This window comes from Argiope bruennichi, chromosome 7 (genome assembly GCF_947563725.1).
Source record: "Argiope bruennichi chromosome 7, qqArgBrue1.1, whole genome shotgun sequence".
NCBI lineage: Eukaryota > Metazoa > Arthropoda > Arachnida > Araneae > Araneidae > Argiope > Argiope bruennichi.
In genome coordinates, this window is record NC_079157.1 from 123,427,905 (window position 1) to 123,443,877 (window position 15,973).

The window sequence follows — 15,973 nt, forward strand, 5'->3', positions numbered from 1 at the left end:
AAAGGATGTAGCTCCAACCTAGAGGAATTTAGAGTTACATGTACTATCATGTGGTAAAATAAAAACTTGTTTGTTTGGTGCCAGAAAAATGTTACTCCAATCATTAGTTCTCGCGTTACTCGAGCAATGGAGCTGTATGTTTTTTTTTTTTAATCTGTTGCAATATCTAGGTAGCTCCTGGTGTTACCACCATTTCCCCCACCGATTGTGCCTTCGGAAACACTGAAAAACGTACAAAGAAAGTAGAAAGAATTTTTCTACCATGTGAGTATACTAGTATCATTGAGAAGACAAATGAAAAGGTTGTTGTTACTAAAGTTACCCAAGGAATGATTTTCAACTTAGCTGACCTATTAAAAGGTTTCTTCCTTACATCATTTCTAATGGTAATAAAAGTATTTTATTTAGAAATATAGAGTTTTTACTTATGAAAAATCGCAAATTAATACAGGAAACGTATTATAAAGAGAGAGTGTTGGACGACACTATAATAAGACAGTAAGAATATTCAACATCCAAAACATCACACCATTCATCTTAAACAAGAATCGGCCCTGTTACTCCCGCTCCCTTCCACTTAAGAGTCCAAAATATAAGGATGTAATGGAATTAGCTCGCAAATACGTCTCACAAAATGATATGTGGTTCTCCAATGGTCTACAACCCGACGACGCAGCAATCGAGCCCGACGTTACAGAGGGGGAGGGCGATGATTGCAGGAAATATAATTTTTTTGTTTCTAAAGCCAAATTGTATGTATATTTTGTTAGTTTACTTTAAATAATTAATAATATAACAGTAAACTGCATTTTTTTATGATATATTTTTCACAGAGCTAGACAGACTATCTATTTGGTTGCAAGAAAGAGGTAGAGGTAGCTCCAACATTCCAACATGTACCACGTCATCTGGAAATTTATTTTTGAGTGAAAATACCGTCATAACATGTAGAAACAATTAACAAGATGGATCAAAAAGAAAATCTTCGAAAAATGTGGAATTTAGAATTTTTAAACGTTTTTTACGGCTTTCTGCAAACTTAAATAATTGGAGTTACCTCCTTTTTACAGCAAACCCTTCAATGAGTGAAATAAAACATTTTAAAAGTAAGTTTAAAATGTAATCAGCTTTTATATTTTGACTAATAAATATGCCACTTTTATATCATCAGCTCATACCTCATATTTAAGTCAAATCATATTTTTTTACCTGTCGTTTATTAATTCTGACATAGAATTTTTAATTTGATACAAAGATCGATCGATTTGCATAAATATTCAAAGTTTTCGGTGAACTCAGAATCGAGGCGACGACACCTTCCATAACAAAGGAAGGTAGGACAACTCATTTAATTAGATAATAATACAGAGAGCAAAACAGTGAATCGCTGTAAAGAACGACCTGAAAACTTAGAGGGGTAACCTAAATTTGCTTAAAGAAGCGGAATATATAGTCTGACAATAGTAGACATTTATTTATTTTTATAAAATTCAGTCACTTAAATCGGTATATATATAATTTCGTATTTAAACATTCTACCATGCATCTTATTTCAAGCCAAGATTTTAGAAATCCAACAGCCTTCTTGACCATAAGATTCCGGCCTATTGAAATTTCTGCACTGGATACAAAATAAATGGAGCTACTCGCTCGTCCATCATTTTATACACGAGACTACAGAAATTTAACCCTTAAATGCATATTGTTGCACTTGTCCACATCCAGGTCCGTTTAATTTTATTCAAAATCCTGAGCGTGTCCATTTCCGAACGCACGTTGGTAACCATAGACAATAAATCACGTGTGAAAGAAAAAGGTTGATATTACTTTTGATGGGTAAGTTATATCGTTTTTTTTACATTTCAATGTGGTGGGTGGTGAAGTTCAGTGCGTTACCCGAAGAGATAGTTTCTGTTGTCGAGTTCCCTATAAAGAAGTGATCTACATAATTGTTTAAAAAATATTTCTCATCTGCTGTCAGGTAAACGAACTATGTTTGATGTTGTATTTGAAAATGAATATTAGATACAAGCTAGATTTTTGGAAAATACTGTATGTTGCCAAAAGTTTACGCACAACTTTTTTCAAAATAAATATGCCGTATTATTACCTTGATTTTTTATTATTATTTTTTTATGTAATCTATAATATTTTCCTGTAATAAGCGATTTTTTAAATTCAAAATAAATAATCATGCATTTAAGGGTTTAAGAATCAAACTAAAAAAAAAAAAATGAAACGCTAACAAAAGAAAAAAAAATACACACAGCTAGAATTTTAAATTTTTTTCACTGTTTCAAATGAAATGGGGTTTTCAGATGTCATTTATATCAGGGATATTCTTTCTTTCCATTAACTGTAGGATTACGTGCCAGTGCGTTATGCCATTGTACCAAACCATCTATCTAATTAGATGACCCCCCTTCCCTATTATAAGTATAAGATAGCAAAGAAGGGGACATCTAACTGGATAGATGCCCCGAAGATCAGGTGTGAGTCGTTGTTGCGTAGTGTTCATTAGACTGCGTCACAAATAAAATATGCTGTCCAATTTTATATTGCTGCTTCAACAACCCTTAAGCCGGCACACGCAATGCGTCAAATACCTTCAGATTGAACGCTTAATAGATTGTAGCATCGCATGGCGAGACTTCGAATTACCAGCATACAATGGCGATGAATGTTCCGGGGATTGTCGGTCTTTGTCTGCGCGAATTACATTAATTCTCGAACTTTCGAACCTGGTCATTCATTTGTACTCGTGCTCGGCTCCATGAATCAATTTCCTGCCATTCAAGAGTTAATTGATATTTTGCTTTGTTATTTAAGTTTGTACTAGTGAACATAGAACTCTTAATTATTAAGAATGCATGCATTATTAATTAGAATTCTAATTAATGATGCTTGGATTCTTAGAATTTTACTCTTCTTAGAATCCGTAATTATTATATTTCGTTAGAGAAGGATTTTTATGAAAAGGAATATTACAAAATCGTAAGTAGATTAAAATATAGAAATTATCCATTCTACTTGAAGAGATGTTATATACTATATTTCAAACGCAGACATCAATTTCGACCACTTCGGAAAATGCGTATCTAAATTGTGCCCCAAAAATTTAGCGATGACGAGTTGACTCGTCAAACACAGAGTTTGTGTAACATGAAATGATTTGTTTTTATTTCAATAATCGCATTAATTATTTATTTTATTTTTTACATATAAATAAAAAGGAACGAAAAAATTTATTATTTTAATTTGCTGTTAGAGAATGGTATTGAGCAAAGCATGGTACAACGCAAAATAATCTTTTGTTTGTTCCTTCGATTTCAATTTGGCCTCAAAATATTTTAAACGTCCTGAAATTTACGAATATGTTTGAGTTTTTACTAAAATTGTAATTCAAACTGAAAATTGTCACTACATATTACTCTTGACGAATAAACTCTTCGAAATGTTGTATTTTTTTCCCGCGACGATCATACTCGTCAAAAATAGTTAACTGGTTAATTAAATAAAGCATGTGGGTATATTTCGAAAGAAGATGGCGCCTTTTTGCATATTGTTTTCCTACCTTTATTGAAATACGATTATATATTTCTTTTTTTTTTTGTCTCAGTGATATATCTGATTAAAGAAACAACTGATTAAAGAAAAAAAATCAATATACTTCCATTTAATAAAACAATCGTTTCAATGAAATATTCATTTTCGAAAATCTAAACTATCACAAAAATAGAATATAAAGGACATCACATGGCTAGAATGAACCTTCCAACTGCTTATCCCGCGTTTTTCGCAGTTTAGTGTGTTTATTTCTATGATTACAGATTCTTATTACATTATTATCGTATAACATATAGTATTTATTCACTTTGTTTGAAAAATATTTGAACTTATTTGCACGCATCGCATCTAAATAGTGATTTTAAAAAATTACGAAGTCAGAGTTAAACAAATACCGAGTATATATAATAGAAAAATCAAGTAGTAACACATAATGCCACTAGGTGACAATTTCGGAGAATTTAAGTCTATGTGTTACTTAAAGGTAAATTGAACAAGGATTGCTTGTATAAATTACAAATAGAAAAAAGTTAAAAAAAAAAGTTATTTATTACTTTTGAGTAAATTTTTTTAAAAAATTAAAAATATGTTTTCCGGTAATAATGTTGGAACTGTAACACATTAAAAATAGATTGCATCATTTTGTTAAATAAATCCACTTTAATTAAAAACCATTGTAGAAATTTACAGTTGTAAATCTAAAAATTCCAATCGTCGTAACGTTTCATTCGCCTTCGAAATCGTAAAATGATCCGAGATCACTTCTATGACGACAGTCACGTCTAATCTTGAATTGTAATAACTTCTCATTCCTGGAAATTCAAAATTTTCATAGAAAGATTCTTCTATGAGTTGACCACCATGGACTCGATCTCTTTCAATTTTCGGCGAATCGAACAAAGATCTACCGACGGCGTCAGAAATAAACAACAAAACGCGTACTTTCACCGAGTTACGGGCGGAATCGATTCTCTGTAGTCTAAAATGAACGAATGCCATTTGATCATCTAACACTTCCTGAAATAAAATCTCGCACGTCCAGGAGTTTCGTATAAACTGGCAGTCGGTCCCGAAATTCTCTAGAAAAGTCCACGATAGAATACGTTGCAGGTTACGGACTGAGAATCTGTATGTAAATCTGTGCACTTCCTTGCCATGATATATGGATCGTTTAATTTCAGTACTTTCATAGTTGCTTGCTGCCATACTTAAAAATGAAATCTCCAAAAATGGTATATACAGAGATTTGAATAAAAATTAAATTCTTACAGATTACGTAGGTTTATATAGTTAAATGCCATCTTAATATTTATATATGAGACAGAGAAGGTCGCAGTTAGTACTTATTTGAGATCATATATTTAAAATCATTGAGCTGAAATTTAGAAGGGCCGCGGTGGCCTGGTTTTAAGGTCTCAGATTCGGAACTGAAGGGTTTCAGGTTCGATACCCGATTCCATCGAAGAACCGTCGTGTATGTAACTCTGGCGCACGTCCTCCCGTCCAGTTCAGATGTCGTCCTCATTATCTGACCATGGCTCAAAATGACGAGGCCCATCACAAAAGTCCTAGTGTTGCTTTTGAAAAACGGGACGTTCATATAACTCAACTCGAATTTAGCATTTTTCTTGGTTCAAAAAACTCTGGGTACTTGGAATGGAGTCTCCAAACACTAATAATAAAACGACTTGCACGATCCGCAGAAAATATTATTAATATTTACTTATTTGTATTCAGATTGAATATGAATACAAATAAGTAAAATTATTTCGATAAGATGCTGTTGGGTACAATAGATATTTTTTAAAAAATTGGCAGCCGTTGAAATCCAGCAATAAATTTATTGATGTCTTTTGGAAAGGTCTTTAAAATGTATTTTAATCAAATTCAATCCATTACGATTGCGAATATCAAGCGCAAAACCATGTGGATGTGTCTAAACTGGAATGGATGAATCTGTTAACGTTCTTTAACTGCGGACTTCATTTTTTAAATTCCTACAAATGCCCTTGTATAAAATCAAGCGATGGCATATATACACATTCAACGAAATACAAATAGTTGGATAGTAAATTTTGCAAAAAAACCTCAATAAAGGGAATAAGATTTTATCAAATTCCCCTGAAGATATCAGTATATGTGCGGCTTAGAGAACGATCGAGATTCCTTCCACTGCTTTGATAAGGACTCATTTAAAATGGTTATATTAACGACCCGTTTAAAAGCAACACTGGGAATGTTTTGGGACGTACCTCGTCATTTCATTTTATAAAAGCCGATTCCAGCTCCACTACATTATTATTATTTTTTTATTTACTCAAACTTTTGATAATTCGCGTATATCTTAGTAAATAAAATATCCTAGATAAAAAAAAATGCTCTGCCATCCGTTGCTGGTATGCGGGTGTTTCGAAATATATACGGAATCCCCTTCATCACTATTCAACGGTTCTTAATTCTGAGCTTTTTAATATTTGATATTCAATCTTAAAGCTAAAAAAGGATTCCCAAAAGGATATTTCCTTTTGAATAGTTTAGTTATATTAACCTCCCGTTTTAAAGCAACACTGGAGCTATTGTGGGATGGACTTCGTCATTTTGAACAGCGGTCAGATGATGAGCACGACACCTGAGCTGCGGCCCTCTCCAAACTTCCACACCACACTTGGGGGAAGACGTCTGTGGAAAGGAAATGTGACGAGAGAGACGCCGTCTCTGTTATGGACAGAAAATAATGTGGTTCACCAAGAAATAGTCACACCTCACTCCAAACGTCCACACCATACCACACTAGCAGGAGGACTTTGATGTTGCATAGAAGCGCCGAGAGCTCTTTAGAACAGACCTGGCGATATCGAACAACCGAGGGAGTACCTACTTTCCAAACCGCGATGTCTGTCTTGACTGCAAGATTTTAGGTTCAGGATTTATATCACGATTTTATCAAAGAGTAGTATTATTGGTGCAAGTTAAATAACACTTTAATTGTTATTTCAGGATATTTATATTCTTCTAATAAATAAAGTAATCGAATTGAGGAAAAAGCAATTAAAAGTAAAAATACAGTAGGAAGAACAGTCCAGATTCTTCTATTCCCTGAACCTCAAATAGTCCTGAATTATAAAACTTACTCACACAAGATCTTATTAATACATATCCTACTAAACTAATAATTATTATTGTATGAGCAATGCCATGATGATTCCAGTCCATTTTGCGATCCTTGGATAATCTATGTCAAAGTGGGAAATAGAAAAAAAAAAGTGAAATCTTTTTGTTTTAAACATCTTTCCATTGCAGTCATCTCGAAAGGGCATGCCTACTCAGAAATCATTTGATAAAAATGAAAATGATGCTATTTGCCCTTAATTATTTATTTTTAAATCTCAAAACGGAAACGAATACATTTTAACTCTCTACCTGGAAACATCTTTAAAGACCCGGGTATTACGAAGAATCATAATATCCGGAATGATCAGTATTTCATCAGAGAATTAAAGAATCGGGGAAACATTTCTGAGCCTACACAAATTGACCAAAGTTAATAGTGTTTCTTTACAATTAATAAACACATAGTCTGATATAGTTATTCTTACAAAATTGCAAGTTATTTTATTCTTTATAAATCGAAAATGCTTAAAATAGTAAATACAAAGCAAATATATAATCTGATAAAAGCGAATCTCCGTAGTTCGAAAGAATAAAGTCATTTCCATTCAGAAGATTTAATCGATGGCGTTTGGATATTATATAGAACTAGTATTAAAATATCCAATATTTGTTGTAATATCAAAGATGTGAATTTTAACGAAGTTCTCTAAATTATATTTTTTTTCAGGAAGTGTATCTTCAAACAATGTTGATTCTTCAATAATGTTAAACAATGGTAGTGTTAATTCATTTATCCATGTGAAGGACATCTATTTCATAAGTTTATAACAAGTAATTCATTTTCATTAAAAATTAACCGAATCCTATTAATGATTTCTTTAACCCTTTGCACTCGTAAAAGTAATTCGATGCATAATTATTCACCTAATACAAACATTTGTTTACTGCACTGAAAATTTGTCTACATTGTGTAGACGTATTTAACAATAATAATTGAAAAGAAAAGAAAAAAAAAAAACCGTCAAAATCTTGAAATGCGAGTGAGGGTCACCATCCGAGTACAAAGGGTTAATAATCTTTGAAATGAATGAGAATTCGTTAACGAATGTCGCTCCCATATTATTTAGATGTACTGAAATATATTAAAAGAAACTAATATCACTTTTTCAAAAAAATATCGCAATAATTCAAAACTCAGAAACATATTGTAAGAAAATTGCACCACTTTGTTCAGCGAATTGACAAATAAAAATATACAACAATTTGCGCGTTATAAACTCGTGTTTATAACTATTTGATGTTACGAATTTTCATTATTTTCAGAATGACAATAACTAACGTCTATAGTGACTGCTACATTTAACTTGAGATTGAAATCGCTTCTCAACTTTGGCAACTGGAAGGTTTCAATGACAGAGTCTTCTAATACATCACCAGCAGACAATCTCTCTATCCTCGTGAGCGGCGTATCGAACAAAGGTCTGAGGGCGGCATCTTTAATATATAGAGAAAAATACACTTTCACGGAATCATCGCCAGAATCGGTTCTCTTTAATGAGAAAGGAATGCAAGCTGCGCTACCATCCGACACCTTTTGGAAGGAAATCTTGCACGACCACGAAGTTGGCAAGGATTGGCACTCGGTGTTGAAATCCTCTTCGAAAGTCCATGATTGCTTTTCACCAAGGTTACGCACAGGATATCTATAAGCAAACATATGTACATTAGTGCCATGATATACTTCTCGCCGAATTTCATTCCTTTGATCGGTATTCGCTGCCATGTTAAAAATTCTGATATACACCGTGAAAGATATCAAAACTGCATTCTATGGAACTTTTTATAAGTTTATAAATCTGCATGTTACCTTAAAGTGGCTTTCATATGAGACCAGGCCAACTATTGCGTGCAATAGAAGACCACACCTACTTCAAAAAGATCACGTGATTTCAATGGGACAATGACCATTAGTTGTCCCGATGAGACAATCATTTCCATTGCCCCATTGCGGTCAGATCTTCCTGAGGAGGCGTGACTTACTATTGCGCGCAATAGTTGTGAACATTGCTTAAGATTCAATAATAGAGAAAAAGAAAGTCGCAGTTAGTGCTGACATGACATTTAAACACTTTCACTGATCTCGGTAGATTCGATTTCCTGGTATTAAATGTTTTTTCAGTTCAATATCCTTAATTGACTTTTAGAATAATCTTAGGTTCAAAAGATCTCAAGGACTTAAATCGAAATATCCAAATCCTGTTAATAAAAGCAACACTTGGATGTACATTATCTACTATTCATTTCAAGATTCCGAGATTGGCACTTTTCAACGGTTATTCTTCGTTGACGAGTGGTAAACAGAAAGATAAGTAGATACTGTGTCTCCTAATAATCTGAATTCACCTTATTTATAAATGTCTTTTATATTTCTTATTACGCTTGGTGAAATAAACGCCCCTGGATGCATGCGCAAAGACGCAGAGATTTTCCAAATCTAAGAATAAACAGTATTGTTTGTTTATAACAAAATCCTTCATGCTTTTGCGCATGTGTTAGAATGGATTCAATTCAACAAAATAAGGGCGAGAGGAGTCGGCGCCCTGACTTAGGGATAGAGCGTCTGCCCTGTGATTTAGGCATTCCGGGTTCGAGTCCTGGTGCGGGCATGATTGTTCTCTTCCTTGTGTTCTCTCTGTGAGGTGCGTGAATGACCCCCCCCCCTGTAAAAAAGGGGCTGTGCAAGCGAATGCGTGTGTATCTTAATTGAGCTAGAAGTCAGACTTCTGCCCTCGGCTGCTTAGGGGTTTTTATCTTCAGAAGCTACTGCACAAAATTTTGGCTTAAATTAGTCACATGACAAAAAAAAAAAAAAGGGTGAGAGGAAAGATGAAAGTAAAGGATGTTTACATTTAACAATAAAATAAATTCTCGCATACAATGACGCATCCAATTGCTGAATTTTTATTTTTAAATCTGAAATAAAATAAAAGTATTAAGGTAATTTAAAATGCAAAATCACTTAAAAACGCTTCAATATCTCAAAAGCCTTTATATTTTAATGAGAATTAAAATAATAATAATAAGTAGCCCAAATAGGACACGTTATCTAATTAGGAATTTAAGTAAATTCCTTAATTAGATCATTCTTGAGACCAAATAGAACATAGTGGGATGATGGTTATATATATGGCTGCATGCGTATATCTTTTAGAACACTGAGGGATAAAAGGAAAAATAATAATAATGTCTCTGTTTCTCTGCAAAATATCTCTTTATATAAATTTTAGAAAATATTTTTATAAAGGCATCATCTGCTTAGGAAATGTTACTGCTTAAGCTTAGAAACCGAAATTCTACCCTCAGGTCACCACGAAGCACAAAATAAAATCGTGTGTAATAAATCAGATATAAGAAAATAAATCAATTCTGTGAGCATATATTCTCCTTCTTTCATTAAAATGATTAACAGAGCAAATTCTAGCTACAAAAATTAGTTTCGATATTTTCATTGGCAACTACTGATAACTGCAGATGATAACATATTGATCCCCAAAGAATTTTAAATAAATTATTTGAAATGCAACTATTAGTGTTCAGCCTTATCCAGTGTCGAAATATAAACATATTTTATTATTTTAGTGCATTTTTTAAAGAAGTTCTCTCACGTGTAGAGAAAATATTGTAATCGTCAACAAGTTCAAACTCGAGATTTTCTCGAATCGGGTTCGAAAGATTTTGTCAAATCGAATTCGAACGAATGGATAGATATTTTGGAAAAATCTATTCATTCGTCTGTGACAAACATAACCCCAAAGAATACTTTGAACCCGTCGGATGAAAATTGATATATAAGATCTTTACACCAAATTTATAGATTTCTATTAAGCCATATCCATTTAGAAGAAGTCTGTGTCCAGCTGTTAGTATATAAATTAATAGGAAAACTACAAAAATGCAGAGAACTAATTGAATGAAATTCAGTACAGAGATTTAGCATATATATTGTAAACACCTACTGAATTTTGAGATAAATGTAACAAGTGGTTGACCGTCCGTTGGTCTGTACTTTCAGAAGCATATAAATAAAAAACGGAAAAACTTAAATCTATGTCATTTTGTTTGTGGTTTTGTGACTACAAGAATAAATAACTGTGGAATTTTGGTTTTAATCGGTTGGGAGAAACTCGTCTAAAACATCAGTCAATCAAGATTCAGATTCAATTAACCGAATGCCAGGGATTAATCGCCAAGGAAGACGAGGTAGATTCATAACTATGTGAATGTGAATATGTAATCAACGTCGTGCAAAGGGTTCTGGTGTATCATTTTTATTAGAGGGCATGAGAGAAAGTTTTGGGGAGACTCTCCTGATGCTTTCGATATGATAATAATTTCAGGCCAAATCGCAACAGAAATTTAGAAGGCTTATGTCAGTCACTTCGCACTGTGATATACAGAGAGAGACTGAGCAGTAGCACTGAACGATAGCTCAAAGAACGAGTTACTTTGTGAGACACTTACTTTGTTTTGTGTTTTTTAGATACTCGCAAAGAAATGATTGTATCATACAAGACCATACTTTACTAAAGACAAGAAGTTATTCATTCATTCATTGTTGATACCGAGTTCCGTCTTAAACTGTATTGATAATGCTCGTTTTGGGAAATGGGAACCTCCAGACGAAATTCTTTCATGATTTTGATTTGATGGGATTTACTGGTATTTTACGTTCGTTGCGAGCATCAAACGTAAATGCATGTAAACTTATGGTCTATTTTAAAACATACGATCACATCTTAAAAGTTAATTTAAAATACTGTTTTAGGTTATAAATAGTCAATTTATTGATTTGCATTAAAAATCCTTGATCTATAGGTTTTGAAACATAAGAACAATATTCAGATAATACAGGAAATAAATAAACTTTCATGAGTATAATGTCACAACTCCAGTTTGATCATTTACGGCCATAGAGCAACGGATGAAGTTAAGTATGCCATGTTACCATAAGGGAGAAATAAGCTTTAACCCCTTAACGTACGATTTCGGTTCCAAAAATGTGGGCCGAAAACGTAAACAAGGTCACGCTGACTTCGAGCCATTCCATGGTTCGGCAAATCGGTCCTAAGTCATTCGCGCACGACTTATGTAATGTAAGTACTGTATATAAGACAACTGGTTTAAATTTGTGGGATATTTTATAGGTAATTACAACCCGATGTAATAATTGTGGTAGATATAAAAAAGAATTATTATCAGTCTCTAAAATATAACATAAATCAATAACATTTGTTTGTAGCTCTAGTCCGATCATCGTACTACTGGCTATACCCGTAGTTGTAGGTTAAGGGCACCATCCAAAGGTTTCTCCTGTAAAAATCCAATTGTTTCGTATAATGGCATTTGTTTTCTATGTGAAAGACTTCAATGAAGGTCTTCCTTATAAAAGTAAATTCAGCAAGGATTGCTTATTCAAATGAATAAGGTTAAAACAGAAAATTTTTATTATTTAAGAGAAAATTCAAAAACAGATAAATAAGTATTGAAATATATTAAAGAATTTTGTATAATTTTGTTAAATAAATTCTCAGCACTTAAAGAAATTGGATAATCTCACAGACGATATTCTAAGAACTTCTGTCTTCGAAAGGATTCACTGTCTGGTGTAACACCCGTAGAATGACAGGAGGTAATCACGACGATGACGAGAACATATAACTTTAGATTGAAATAACTTCTTCTTTCAGGAAACGGCAAGTTTTCAACCAGGGGTTCTTTTATTAGATCGCAAGCAGTCATATTTTCTTTCACAAATTTCGGCGAATAGAACAAATATTCTTCGGCGGCATCTTTAACATGCAGTGAAATGCTCACATTCACAGGGTTGCGGCCATAGTCTTTTCTTTTTAAAGTAAAAAAAGCGTAAGCTCTGCCATCATCCGACACTTTCCGGAAGAAAATTTCGCACAGCCAAGAAGTTGGAAACAGTGGACATTCACAGTAAAATTCCTCCCGAAAGGTCCGCATTTGTAAAACATGGAGATTATGTACAAAAAACGAAAAGCTAAATTTATGCCCTGTAGTGAAGTGGTATTCAACTCGTTCAATTTCATCATTTGCAATATAATTACTATTATTATTAGTATTTGACGCCATGTTAGAACTTATAAACCTTGAATGTCGACTCATACAGAGAAAGTGACTCTATTTTATTCAGTTCTTTTCTGTTACGAGATTTATGCCCAAAATGCCTCTTTAAATTTCAATATAAAATATATTTAAAGTTGCAGTTATTATTAACTTGAAAAACGCCTTACTGAGTTTGATTAACCCTTTGGATACATTTGACGTATCAGAACGTCCTCTATTTTTTGAATTTATGTTTCAATTTTTTTTTTGTAATGCTAATTAGCTTAAATTATTTCAACATCATGCGGCAGTATATATTTTGAATAATATGAATATATTCATTCTTGCATAAAATCTATTGTCTTTTCATGTTTAAAAAATTAAATACGCTCCAAATATAAATGACTCTTTCAAATTACGTAGTTAAAGGGTTCATTTAATGCGATAAATGGACTTTCATCTAAGGAAGTTAAATTTAACTTTGAATAATCCTTAGTTCAAAAGAACCTAGCGACTTAAGTGGATAGGCTGGTCTTGGTAACAACGGCACCAGAAAAGTAAACATAATTAACATGAATTGAAACCTGATATTAATAGAAACTTCTAAATAATTAGATATATAATTAAACGTAGAAGTCTAAAAGTTTTTCTCTTTATATACTACAAATAAACAGACATGTTTGCAGAACTAAAGAGCGGACGAAGTTGCCCAATGGATTACAGAAAGTTTTTAAGAGACAAATGATTGAAGGTTATTGATAAAGATGAAATGCAATAATATATGATAATGTGAAACAACTGATGACAAAAATTTACATTCTGCATTACATATATTCTGTTACAGTGACAAATAGGCAGGTAAGATGGAGTCATTTCAATTTCACCACTACTAAAGGATCTGTAGTAACCACCCGAGTTCATTTCATTTTATTAACCATTTCCTCTTTCGCTATTATAATCTATTTTAATAAATTTTGTCTAGAAACTTTTTGAAAAAGAAATGTATTTAAAAAGTCTATGGAAAAGGGCATTAAGCAATGGATCTTTCATAAAATGCATATATCTCTTTTTCATAATGGTACTAAAGTATTCCAAAAGTAAAGTAAAGAACGTGTGGAGATTTAGTTGTATGTCCTTTGGCATATTGTCTACTAAACATCGTAATACTGACTCAGCCAATTTTTAAGTGGTATCTGAGGATATTTTTTATCCATCTTCTCACAACACTTGTTTTAATCCTTTGCAGTAGGAAAGATAATCCGATGCATAATTATTCACTTAATGCATGGACCTGTTGATTACACCAAAAAAAAAACAAATGCATGCAACTGCTTTAGGTTGAGTTTCCCTGAAAAATGAATCTACATCATTTTAACATTCTGTAGGTATTATTAACAATTAAAATTTAAAAAGAAATAAAATATCAAAATGCTGCACCATCTTGAATGGTGGCTGAGAGAAGACATTCGACTGCAAAGGGTTAAATGGGCTTTATTTCGAACATTGCAATATTTTGCATCGAGTTTGGCCCACAGATTTTTTGTGCCATTCATGCCGGGGGCACTGTTGTGGTGTGACGATCAGCTTAAAAAACACCACCTTCTGATGTTACGTGCTGTGTGTTTGGGGTCTTTGTCTTAATGGGACATGAAATTTCTGTCTAAACGCAAAATTTTAAGGCTTTCTTTTAGATTTTTGTAGATTATATCCAAGTAAACCATGTGTTTTGTAATTCTATTTATAAAAACTAAATTTCTTACCCGAGATCATTCAATTCACCATTATTTTTAACTATAGGACGTAAATTTTATGGATCCATATAATGAAGAAAACAAATATAAATCTTTGCAACAAAGCCCTGACTTTGTCTTTAGGTTTTGGCCGTTGACTTGTTTTGGGTTCTACAACTAAATAAATACTGAGAACTTCACAGACTTACAGTTTTTAATTTACTTATCTGACTTTAACCATTTAATCTGGTACATCTCACTCACCATTCAAGACGGTGCATCATTTTGACGTTTTATTTATTTATTTAATTTTGATTGTTAAAAATACCTGCAGAGTAGTAAAAAGATGCAAATTAATTAAACGGGAAAATTCAACTTGAAACAATTATATATATATATATTTATTTTTCGGTGCAGTAAATAAGTTCTTGCATTAGGTGAATAATTATACATCGAATTACTTTTCCGATTGCAAAGGGTTAATACATATAAATACAATAATAAGTCTTTTTAATCCCTTGGCCTAGTTTACTTACTTCCTAATTGGATGATACATCCTATTTTGAGCACTTATTTCTGTTTCAACCTATGTAAGAAAGTAAAAAATACTCGAGATATTTCGATGTGTCCATATAGCATTTGACTTTCAAATGAATTATTCATTTAATATAATATATATATAAATCAAACTTTGTTATTCGATCCATGAATCAGACATATTATTGTATACGAATTCGTTTAAGAACTGTGGATATTGTGGTGTAGTTTTAAATATTATCATGATTTTCTATATTAGTCTGTCTGTTCAATAGTTATTGCAGAAGTCAGCTTGAAATGCCATAATGCAAAGAAAATAAAAATTATCTTTACTTCTTTTAATTTGGATAATTTAACAGTATAGCATAAAATAGTGCCATAATACTCTATTATTCTCATTCTTTAATCCCAAAATGATCTTTAAAATTTAAAATCATAAATATCTAGGGTGCCTTAACACCAAGAAACAAAGACAAATCAAATTTTTGTAAAAAAAAAAAACTACAATATGGAAGTAGAGAAATTCACTGTTAAGTATTAATTATATGCATTAGTCTTCAATTACAAAACAGAATTTCCAAAGACGTTTTCATGTTGAGTTATTCTTTTTTTCTGACATTTTACGAATTCCACCGGTAACAGGATACTTATTGCAGTTCCAATCTAATGGAGATCGTTGAAATCGTAGAGATCTGTATTGGAATGATGGTAAATTCGATCCTCCACTTTCTACTCGTGATAAGTTCTGCTTTGTGTAAGAAGAGCTTCAAAATTTATTGAATCCTATAAATGCGTGGACCAGCCTCGCACGAGACACCGAAACCACCCATTGTTATTGAGTCGAACAGGTTCCCGAGAGGAACAAAAGCCTGCGAGGAGGAATCGCCCATAAGGTGTCC